At 38.4% G+C, this 12,410-nt stretch overlaps 1 protein-coding gene across 1 annotated transcript in view; it reads left to right on the plus strand.

Moving 5' to 3' along the window:
- The window catches only part of pard3aa (par-3 family cell polarity regulator alpha, a), a 537,783-nt gene that overhangs the window by 454,024 nt on the left and 71,349 nt on the right, over positions 1-12,410 (plus strand). The gene's annotated exons all lie outside the window — the stretch shown is intronic.

Consider the following 12,410-nt stretch of genomic DNA (forward strand, 5'->3'; position numbering starts at 1 on the left):
TATTCAGGCGTCTACATACAGACATGATTAACAATGTATGTTAAGGGTCTTAAAGCCCCATGATGGATTGGGTTCCTGTTCGGGGTGTGTTCATGCACTGTGCCCCGGGGAAAGTCGGACACACTGTGACCCTGACCTCATGACCTTGAAAATTTTTCAAAATTTGGTCCGGGCAGGGACAAGCCACGCACTGCTGCCAGGTTGTTGAACAGCCAAAACTCATTGATGCCAGAGGACATAAAGGCTATGGTGTCTGGTATGGACCAGCAGAAAGGCTTCTTTTACTTAGATTGTAATTCATTTTAATACTGGTAATTAGTTGAATGTGTCACGACACACCATTGTCCACCATTGAAAGCACCACCTTTTAGTGACCCTAAAAAGTTGTCATCCCTATTTTAACAAAACTAACGTGCCACCTACCAGCCTAAGGGTTCAAGTCTAAACCCTCACCAAGCTGCCACTGTTGCTCCTTTGAGCAAGGTCCTTGACCCTTGGATTGCATCCTGTCTCATTTGTTGGTCGCCTTGAATAAAATTGTCTACCAAATGTGAATGCCTACATGCTGTGTCCTGCTTTTGGATCCAAATCCAGCACAAGACTTCTCACACATTTCTCCACTAAACAGCTGTTTTTAGGGTGCATTTACTCTGTCACACCACTAAAGGCACTAGAGTCATTGTTCCAGGTCAGTAACAGCAGCAGAGGATAATAGTTTTACTGTTCATATTATGTGTGTATGGTAATGAACTGTATGAAGTGCTTGGTGTTGAATTCGTGTGGAAGACTGCTATGTTGCAGTGGGTGTAATGACAGGGGTGGAGTGCATTTTCAGATTAATAGTCTCTCTTCTCCTTACCTATCATAAATCTGATATGTTTTAGTAGGGTGTTTAAAAGTGGAGCACATTGGTGCACCGTTAAATATTGTCTTTACATGTCTATAGCACACCTGCAAAAATGACTAATAGCTGCCCTCCCATCTCTCTCGCTCTCTCTCTTTCTCACTTTCACTCACGTCCTCTTGCCTTTTTACTTGTCTCATTTTTAATAATAAAAAAATGAATAAATCAAAAAACCTCTTCAGCCATGTAATGGACCTCATGTCCCAGCTGATTTGCTGTGTTTCGAATATGTTAGAGTTGGAAATACAGAGGAAAGAGTGTTTACAAGCTGTATACCTTTTTCTTTTTCTTCCCCTCCTTTCCTCCCTTCTTCCCACCTTTCTTCCTTCCCACCTTCCTTCCTTCCATGCATCCATCCATCCATCCTGTCTTCTGTTTATTCTCAAACTGTCCTCATTTTAGACTCCCTTCTTCCAGATATAGCCTATCATATCCATTTACCTGTTTATACTCCCAACCAGCCAATAGCTATCTAAAATGCGTTGGTTGGGTTGATGGATGATCAAAGCTATATGAATTTGAGCCTTGTTAATGTTTTTTAATGTCACATTGTACCATATAATACATTTAATCATAAAAACAAAACTGATGCAATGCTTTTGCATTTTTCCTGTTTGTAAACTTCCTCTTTTCATGGCACAATGCTGTGCTTTACAACCTGAAAAAAACACAACACACAGGACAAACAGCCTCCATAATCTAATCTGACATGCCAGTTATAATGCGGGTGAACAAAAGAGTGATAGCCTTGAAATCAAAGCAGATGACTGAAATGAGCTTGTGTGAGCAGTGAGCATTATGCTAATGTAGGAGCATTTGTAAAACCTTTATAAACATTACTGTTTAGAAAACATGTTGCTTATGCTTTTGTATGTGCTGTTCAGCATATTTTGTGGAGTTTAATGGTTAGAAAGCATGTTATTTCCATTGGTCTTTGATGTCCTTTAAGTGGTTAAAGCTAAAACATTAATATCAATTAAGCTATTATACTATGGAGCTATCTAATTTTGTGTACAAAATATTGGGCACCTTTGGTCAGAAATTTTGTGTTTAAGACAGCATATGCTTCTTTTTCATAATCACTACACTATAAAAACAAAAGTATTATTAATTACTGAGTAGGTATTAATTATTAATAAAGACATTTATTTTTATTGGTATTATTATTATTGTTATTTTCTTAAATAGAATTACATTACTAACAAATAATAAAATTAAAGTTTGTGGAAAGTTTCTACCACATAATAAATAAATATTTTTATGTTGATTTAAGATATGTTTTTTTTCTATCTTAGCATAGTCAGTTTGTCTTCCGCTGCTGGGGGATCCCTGATAGCAGTCGAGGTGGGTATATTGCTGCTCACGCCTCCTCTGACCCACGTGCAGCCCTTAGCGGAACCCTTTTTCACCCATGCATTCTGCACAGGTGCCTCTCTATCTGCCAATCAGGGTCCTTACACAGCGTTTGAAGCAGAAACGTGTCTGCTGCAGGCACTGCGAATTATGCTCGCTAGATGGCACCCAGCCGCCTGGTGGCAACGCCGCGTTTCGAACCTAGGAGTTCAAAATCTCGGCACTGGTGTGCTAGCAGAATATCCCGCTGTGCCTTAGATTCTTGCTTAATTTATTGATTAATTTATTAAATATTATAAGTAAGTTATCATGGCCCGGTGGAATGCTTTTCAAACTATCTTTACAGTACTCAAACACTCAGACAAACAATTAGGATAGTAATTCATTTATGTGTCTTTAGTAACTGCTATTTTCTAATGAGGGTTGGGCTAGGTCCAAAAAGCTGACCGGTGGCAATGCCGAGTTTCGAACCGAGGAGTTCAGAATCTCGGTGCTGGTGTGTTAGCGGAATATCCCGCTACACCAGCTGGGCACCTGATTTAAGGTATGTTTTGTAGTTTGGCATAATATATAAGTTGTTTATTTTATTTTTTTTCCTCCAGTTGTACATTTGCTGTTTGTTGCATATGAGTGATTTCTGATTTATTACTTACATGTTCTTCTAAATGCAGTTTATCTTTCATTTCCTCTGTCTTTTCTGTTTTACCCTTTCTGATTTCTAGGGGTTGGGTGATGGTTTGGTTTTGGAATTTTGTCGCCTTGTTCTTCCATTCAGTCATTTTCAATAACTGATTGCAGCTACTTGGATCACCCCAGCACTTTAATTATTTAATGTACTGTAATCAGTATTAATTTCACAGACTCAAAGTATTTACAGTTTTGTAATGCCTTGTGCGCTGAGAATATAAGCAAGAGTCAGTTGAATGTGTGTGTATCAGAAGCTGCCGTGCTGGACTCATCTGGAGCTGGATTATTGGTTCAGGAATTAGTTACAGCTCTGCAGTGCTGTCACTTTATGAATCAGAGCTAATTAGCCAGTAGGTGTATCTCTGCTGTCCTCCTTTATATCTGCATGCTTGTCAGATGCACATTTAGACAAGTCCTCTTGTGTTAGGCTAATGCAATTATAACTGTTATTGACATTATTAGACGTGTGCTAGCTTGCTGATCATGGCTAGAGAGCATGAAGGAGCCTGTGATATGTGATGATGGCAGGGTGGGAATGGTTGATATGGAAGCACTGTTATCTGGTTCTGGTTCAATCCTATAATGTAGTTTAGATTATATTTGATTATTTTGTATATGGTTTATATAGATATGGTTTTGCATATTTTAATGTACTAAATGTATTTAGACACTTACTCCCTGACTTCTTGGCATCCCGTAATATGTAGAATTGTAGCTGTAAAAGTGTTTCTGTAGAAGGTTGTGCCAATTAAGTAAAAAAAAAAAAACATTTGTTAGGTCAGAAACTGATTTAAGAAAAGAAGGCCTTTCTCAGCATGTCTCATGACTTTGCAATACATCCCAAAAATTGATTGGTCAAGCTTAGGGCTCAGTGCAGGCCAATAGAGCCTGGCTAAATTGGCCATCTCTGCAAGAAAGGCTTTGGGAGGTAAGGAAGAACTCACTCTGCAGTATAGGAAGTCACTCTGATAGAGCTTCTAATGTCCTGTGCAGAGATGAGAGAACCTGTTGGACAATCTTCGCAGCACTCTATAAATCAGGTCTTTATGGCCTTTATGGTAAGACAGAAGCCACAGCTGAGTAAATGGCATTTGGCAGCCTGTTTAGTAAACTGCATATAAAAGACAACGTGAGGAAACACATGGAATGAAAATTTTGGGCAGAACAGAAAGCACTATGTATTGAAAAAAAGCAGGCACTTCATATCAGTTGGCTAATGCCATCCCTATGGTCAAACATGGTGGTGGCAGCAGCATGGTGAGTCAAATGCAGCCAGATACAGGAGCATCCTTAAAAAACGCCTCCAAAATGTGTTCAGTCTCTCACGGTTTTCCTTTCTACATGGCAATGACCCAAAGTCCACAGCCAAAAAAAAGCACTGGAGTGTCTTGAGGCGAGTTTCTAAATATTAAGTGGTCCATTCAAAGCCTAGACTTACACCCCATTGAACATCTTTGGAGACACCTGAGATGGCAGTTTACAGACTCACCATCCAATTTGACAGTGAGGACCTTTCCACTGCACAAAACTGAGATTTTGTAGAGTTGTGTTCAATAACACTTGCCAAAGGGCTTCTACAAAGTATTGAATAAAGAGTCTGAATATGTTTGTGAATAAGAAATTTCAGTTTTTTGTTTTAAACTCAAAAAACACGTTAAAATCCTTAATACAATAAAACATAGATAAAGTCTCAAAGTCTGTACGTTCATGAAAACCTGGCGACGGAAGAATCGGATTTGATCCTGATCAGAAGTAGAGTGCATATATTGGACAGACATAAGAGCTTTTACAATGTAGTGCTGTGATTGGTGGATGCAGTGCAGAATCAATTTACACTAAAACATTTACCACCCCCAAAATTGTGTATGTCATGGCCAAGCATATGTTAAATGTTGGGCTGATAATAGTTACTTGTAGTACACATGTTCAATGCAGCAGATACAATCAGGCATAAAGACTTGACTGACCTTAATAAGGGCTAAACTGTTATGGTCAGACAACTGAATCTGTATCTCAGAACCACAGTACAGTGTGAAATATACTGAATACCTTAAAGTATGTCAGCTGTGGTGAGTACCCAACAAAAGTGGTCTGAGGACATGTAAAGATTCATTAACAGATTATTGGGCAGCCAGGACTGATGCCAGAAGACATAAAGGCTACGTCGTCTGGTATGGACCAACAGAAAAGCTACTGTGAATAATTTAAGCACTCGGGGAAAAAGTGAATGTGTCACAACACACGGTGTATCAAAGACCTGCCAAAGTGCCCATGCTAACTGCTGTCCTATATTAGGGGGACCTAAAGTAAGCAAGCAGACATCAAAACTGGAATTGAATTCAATGGAAAAAGGTCAATGGGTCTGATAAATCCTGTTCTAAGATCATGTAGCCTTTGCTTAAGGGATGATCTACCCTGCAATGTACAGGAAAGACTTGCTAGTAAGGTCCTGGTTCCAGATACTACAGGACTCATTTAGATGTCTTGTGGAGTGTCTCAAAGCTGTTTTGAAAGCATATTAGAAGGGTGGTCCTAATGTTTTGGTTTATCACTCATTGTACTGTACATCTTATAGAATCTCCTGCATAAAAGATGTAATTTTATAGTCCATTATAAAATGAATCCCTAAATGAGCCCAGAATTAAAACAACTACGTCAAGTACTAAGACCAAGTGTAAAAACAATCCTATAGTACCTAAGCTATACACATACTGGCTGTGTCATATCAGGACAGGGTGTATAGGTGGTTTTCTCTGTTACACACACATGGTGTGTTGACCATGCCTATATTCACTTTCTAATATCTGTGCTTGGTCTTATTAGGCTACTTGTCAATCAAATGTATTTCGCTTATTGTCATGGCATGGCCTTGACTGTTAAGCAGAGTTAATGACATGAATCAGACGGCTAGTATATGATGTGACAGCCAGACTAAACACTGTTAGTTTCACCTTCACACTCACATACACACAAGTGTCATGTATTAACTAGATGCTGTTTGGTTATTAGCAAGACTGTAAACAGGGATAGAGGGAATAAGAGGCAGATACAAATGGAAAGAAAAAAAATATTATCTTATATTGGAAGCATTTCATGTGGTCAAAATAATCAGGCTTTTCTGACATTGTTGGCTCATACTTGAAACATCCGCAAAGTGTTTTACTTTTATTTATTAGTATAATGTAGGTATGTATTAATCAGTAAGTAATGTAACAATGCTAAAGCTAAATTGTTTACTGGAATTATAAACCAATGCTTATAAGCAAATATGAACAATATGAAAAGAGGAGGCTGGCGCTTACAAAGGTCCAGTCCATTCTGTGGTTAGAGCTTGACCATGCAGAGCAAGCAACATGTCCCAAGAATATTTTACAACTTAATGTCTTTTGCTACAAAACATGGGTAACAATTACCAAAGGTTAAATAGAAAAACTCCTAGCTGGCTACAAAAAGCATGTGATAACTGATATTTGCCAAAGGGGGTGTTATTAATTACTGTTGTGCTGTGTTGAATAATCACACTCATAAAAATAGATTCGATGCTGATGCGTTTATTAATAATGCATTTTGTGTTTGCCTTTAAGCTGAAGCACACATGCTGAATGAGCTTTTGATTCATTTTATAATGCAAAATACATTAATTACTAGCTGGTGAAAGCCAAGTTGAGTGTGTGTGTGTGTGGGGTAGAGGTTTAGAGGGGTAGGGTGTAACTAAGGGACCCTCTGGACAACACTGGCTCTGTTTTGTGTCCCCCTGTGGTGTGTATTGTTTAGGCAGGTCTAAGTAGGGATTAGTAGTGTGTTGATGTATTCTGTCAATCCTGCCCGTGTGTGTGTGTGTGTGTGTGTGTGTGTGTGTGTGTGTGTGTGTGTGTGTGTGTGTGTGTGTGTGTGTGTGTGTGTGTTGGGGGAGGGGGTTGGTTCTGGGTTAAACATAGGTGTTGGTACTGAACCTGGATTAGTGTCTCACTGACTGATATGCTCTCCTAAGTGCACAGCAGGGTAGAGAAACTTCCAACACACACACACACACACACAATGGCAGTATGGTAAGAAAATTAATATACAATATACTCTGGGGCAACACAGTAATGCAGCAGGTAGTGTGCATTCCTCAAAGCAATAGTGTTCATGGGAGCTATGTTTAAAACTTGCCTCCAGTCACTTCGTTTGGCAGATTGACTTTTACTGTTGGGCCTTTCTGGATGCACCAGTTTTTCTTCTACCTTCCAAAAATGGTTGATTGGCTACTCTAAATTTCCCCAGGTGTAACTGAAAGAATGAACGTGTGGTGCTGTGCCACAATTTGTCTTATTAACCAGGATGTTTACATTGATGACATTTAGAAGATGATTTTATCCAAAGTGGTTCACAATTGTGACTGAATACAATGCAAGCACTTGAGGATTAAGAGCCTTGCTCAGGGGCCCAACAGTGGCAACTTGGCAGTGATAAGGCTTGAACCAGCAATCTTCTAATCACTAGTCCAGATGAAGAAGACAGTCATTACAGGAAAGACCACCAACTGTACCACTGATGCAGAAGATGTCAAAGTAATGGACAGCTTTTGCATTCCTAGAATAATTAACAGCCAAGGTTTTTGTGGTCAGGAAATACACCACCGATTGTAAAAGATTGTTATTGTACAGATTATGGGCTTTTCTGTTATTTTTTATGGTTGTGAAAGCTGGACAATAAAAAGCATTAAAGAATAGCAATGCCTTTGAACTTGGGTAGTGGTAAAGACTTTTGAGACTACTAGCAATGAGTCCTGATCTCAGTCCAATCCAATTTGGATAGTTCTGAAATCTGCTATTGGGAAAAGGAACCCTGCAAATATTCAAGAGATGGAGAGAACTGCATTGGAATGATTGGATGAATCTACCAGCTGACAGGTGCAGGAAGCTTACATGTGGCTACAAAAACTTTTGAAGAATGTAATTGTTGGCAAAGATTGTGCAATCGATTATTTAGCAAGGGTGCCTTTAATCCTGTCCATGTCATTACCAAGTCAACTTTTTTTGTTTAATGCATTTGGACATGCTATTAAAATATTCTAATGATACAACGTAATTATATATTCACTTATTTTTAAAGATAATGGCTTTATACTAAATAATTAAAGATATCAATAACATTGCTCACAACTGTATCTGTGTCTGTGTGGTAGTTTTGAGAAGTGAGATGAGTCATGGAATATTTTATCTGCAAATGGGGGTTATCAAGAAAGGTTAAAACTCCTGGTGTATTGCAGTTGTGAAACAATATGCTGTAAATTGTTGCAGTTAAAATGATAATGTAGATGAACTGCATAAATGAATGCCTGATTTACCCTTTTTGCCTAATCCACTTCAGAAACATGTTTATTGTGTTAATTGTTGTGTTAATTGTTGTGGATTTTCTGAAAATATAACAGCGTGCTGCCTTATAATGCGGATGATTCATTCGGTGGTATAAAAAGTTATATATGCATATCCTCCTAATTCCTTGTTAGTAATTATGATGGTCCATAAAAATATGACTAGTTTGTGCTCTGGGCTGTTTTCCTGCGAGTGGAACTGGTGCATTGCAGTAATTGGAGATTATCTCAATTTTTCAGCAACATAAACCATTATCCAGAAGATTTATTCTTGGATGCAGTTTGGTGTTTCACCAGGACAATGGTATATACACTGATCAGCCATAACATTAAAACCGCCTCCATGTTTCTACACTCACTGTCCATTTTATCAGCTCCACTTACCATATAGAAGCACTTTGAAGTTCTACAATTACTGACTGTAGTCCATCTGTTTCTCTACATACTTTTTAAGCCTGCTTTCACCCTGTTCTTCAATGGTCAGGACCACCACAGAGTAGGTATTATTTAGGCGGTGGATGATTCTTAGCACTGTAGTGATGGTGGTGTGTTAATGTGTGTTGGCTGGAGGACTATTCCCAGTCCAGCAGTGGCAGTGAGGTGTTTAAAAAATTCAATAAGCATTGCTGTGTCTGATCCACTCATACCAGCACAACACACACTAACACACCACCACCATGTCAGTGTCACTGCAGTGCTGCGAATGATCCACCATCTAAATAATACCTGCTCTGTAGTGGTCCTGTGGGGGTCCTGACCATTGAAGAACTTCATGAAAGGGGGCTAACAAAGTATGCAGAGAAACAGATGGACTACAGTCAGTAATTTTAAAAATACAAAGTGCTTCTATATGGTCAGTGAAGCCGACAAAATGGCAGTATATGATTTGGTTGGCCTGTACAGAGTACCAAACTCAGCAACATGTGGACTGTATTGAAATGCCCAGACTGTACAAGGAAATTAGGTTTTTTTTCTGGACCAGAAAACTTTGTCTCAGAAAGTTTACAGAACAAGAATATAAAGACACACGGTCTAATATGTGTATGTAAATTTGTCACACTTGGTATATATCTGAACCACATTGCATGGAGCAGCCCAAATCAATCATTGAGCTTAAACACAAAATACAACACACCACAAAATGTGTCAGAGAAAAGCTGTTATTAAGTGTCTCTTTATATGAGCATGATGACAGCTTTGGCAGATCCTCTTCATAAAATATAAAAGACACCATAAGACACATCTGGCACTACCAATGAGCCCAAGATATGAATTAGAGTCTGGAATACAAGATCTATTTTATATTGTACAACATAACACCACTTTATACATATAACATACATACCTTACTTATGGGATCTGTTTTCCTGCATACTTTTTTTTACCACTACATCAAGTATTAACACCAAGATGAAGCTGTATCAGCCACTGGTTCAATACCAAATGGTTCAGTTAAAGCTTTCAAGGGATATGGTATCTTATAAAAGGGTTTACTCTTGTTTATATGATATGAAAGACTGAATCCCAATTTGCTCTGCATTTTTTAATGTTGTCAAGCCAATTTTGACTCCTGCTTACCTTAAGAATAGTTTTTCTCTAGAACATCCTGTCTTCTGTTTGGGGCTTCTGGCTTCTGAATTCATCCACCTTGTTACTGGCTGTACTCTTTCTCTTTTTAACTTCAACTCTTCCAGGCATAACTGCATTTTCCAATAAATTGCTTTTTCTTATAATGTGTCCAAAATAAGCAAGTATTAATTTAGTTATATGGGTTTCAAAAGAGAGGTTTGTTTTGGTTCAAGGATCCACGTGTTTGTCTTTTTTGCTATACAAGTTACTGTGAAAAGGTTTTTACCAACATCCGCTTTCAGAGGAATTGATATTCTTACCACAATGCTTTTTTACTGTCCAGCTTTCATATCCATAAAGAACAGTGGACAGTTTTAATATTTGTTTGGCAAGACAGATCTTTACATTTGAAGATATTTTTCCAATTTCAGTTCCTTTATTCTTATTCTTCTAAGTGCTAGTCTGTGGTGCATTTCCTGACTGCTGGGTTCTTTGCTGTAAGTCGATCTCTAATCTGACATTTTCTCCATCAATAGTAACAATATTGTTATTTCCTGTTGTCAGGACTTTGTGTTGTTCGTATTGAGCTGAAGTCCGATATGTCAAAGGTTATTGACAGAGGTTATCAGGTTGCCTGGCATAATTTGGTCATCACTTTAACTGAATCTTCTTTAAATTCTTGAAATATTTCTGTTGCTATGTTATTGATTCCTTGAGCCCAGGACCAATCTTTCGTCATCTTCAAGCACTGAAGGTTAGTTCAGTGCTTGGAAACTGAAGTCTTGTTTGTACAAACCTGCTTTGTATTCCTGCCATCAGTAATCAGTAATTACTTTTCCATGGACATCCCTTACAATACCAACTCTAGGTCGATTTTTATTACTAACTAGCATCTGTTGTTGGGTAATAAAAATGGATAACAGTATTGTTGAATATTGCTGCGCATAAAAATGGATCGGATGATCATTCACAGCATTGTATGCATAAGGTCTTGTTGATTTTCTTGGTGATGATAAAAGACACTTTATTTCTGAACTGTACAGTACAGTATGCTTTCCTGGCTGAAAGTGTCCTAATTCAACATGTTGATGTGTAGACAATCAGTTTTCACCTCGACATTCAGCTTGCCTTAATTCATACTTTAACATTCCATATTCCAAGTGTAATTGCAAGCATTATCCTCAGTTCTTCCTCAGTAACAAGCTGAGTGCCTTTTAACCTGAGGGTTTTATCCTCTGACGGTCATTCTGTTCTTCTGTTCCATTTGGGTTTAGGGTCCAGTCATGGTTTACCATTTCCTTGTTCTGATTTCATTGCTGTTGTCACCTTTGTCATCATCCATCTCTGACATGTCTCTATGTTGCTGCTGCCAGTTATAGGTGGTAGGTTTAGCCTGGCAAATCGCTCTGTGGGAGACCCTTGCAGGGGATACAACTCCACACAGCAAAGCCCTCTGCTTCCCTTATTGCCTCAACAAGGTGCCAAACTATGAAATGATTTTTTTTTTTAGTTGTAACATTTGATTTTACTTTAAAGTCTTCACACAGCCAAAGTGTTCAAGGTAAACCATTTAGAAGCTAGTGAGTAACCATCCTATTTGCTGTTATTTGGACAGTTCTTGTTTTTAACCATGCATTGGATATACACCCTGCATGTCGCACGTTTTCATGCTTTTATCTTTACATGTCTGTAGTTCTCACCAGTCCAATGTTACTGTGCACTGATACCCACCTTCAGTCACCCTTGAATGCCAAAGTAACTTTATTTTTACTGGATTTCTTAGAATTTTGTCATAAATGTGAATTAATGAGGTTGTGGAAGTGGTGGGTTGAAAACTCTGAAAGACTAGCTTTGTACCCTGCAGGACGCTTGTTAAGGGGGCGGGGGGGGGCGGGGGGGTTTCAATCAGGGTCACGATGAGCTTTTGATGCCCGTCGGCTTCTCTTGGCCTACCCTGCACAAAGACAGTTCTGTGTGGCCAGTGTGGGAAGAATGTAGTCGGAGATTTTATAGTCGAGAAGGGCCACAACACCCAAATAACACTGGTAACTTGAGGGAACATTAAATCACAAATGCCACCGAATGTTAAATGTTTCTCATGTGTCCTTGCTTGCTGTGGGTTTTTAGAGTAATATTACTGTATATATATACTGTATACAGTATATATATATATATATGTATATATTTTGTTAAAGTGTGTAGCTGTCCTGCATTTCTGACATAACTGAATTCTGCTCACTCACCAGAATATTGATGGGAATGAGAACCCAGGGATGAAGATGAAATTTGCTTGTCAGTCAGATGCCAAGTCGTCTCCTTGGGACAGGACGGTGTTTATTCTTCTCTAGCAAAAAAAAAAAAAAGCAGTTTGGTTATTTCCCTAGAGTCAAACTGGAAAACCTTCTGCTCTGAAACTGATGTGCTGACAGATCTTAAGCTTTTTTATATATTATAGGGTTGTTTTATTAGCTGTTCTGTTTTCTTTTTATAAGTTAACTGAATATTTAATTAAAAAAAAATGTTGCCTTGTATCATAAC

This window comes from Trichomycterus rosablanca, chromosome 3 (genome assembly GCF_030014385.1).
Source record: "Trichomycterus rosablanca isolate fTriRos1 chromosome 3, fTriRos1.hap1, whole genome shotgun sequence".
NCBI classification, from domain to species: domain Eukaryota; kingdom Metazoa; phylum Chordata; class Actinopteri; order Siluriformes; family Trichomycteridae; genus Trichomycterus; species Trichomycterus rosablanca.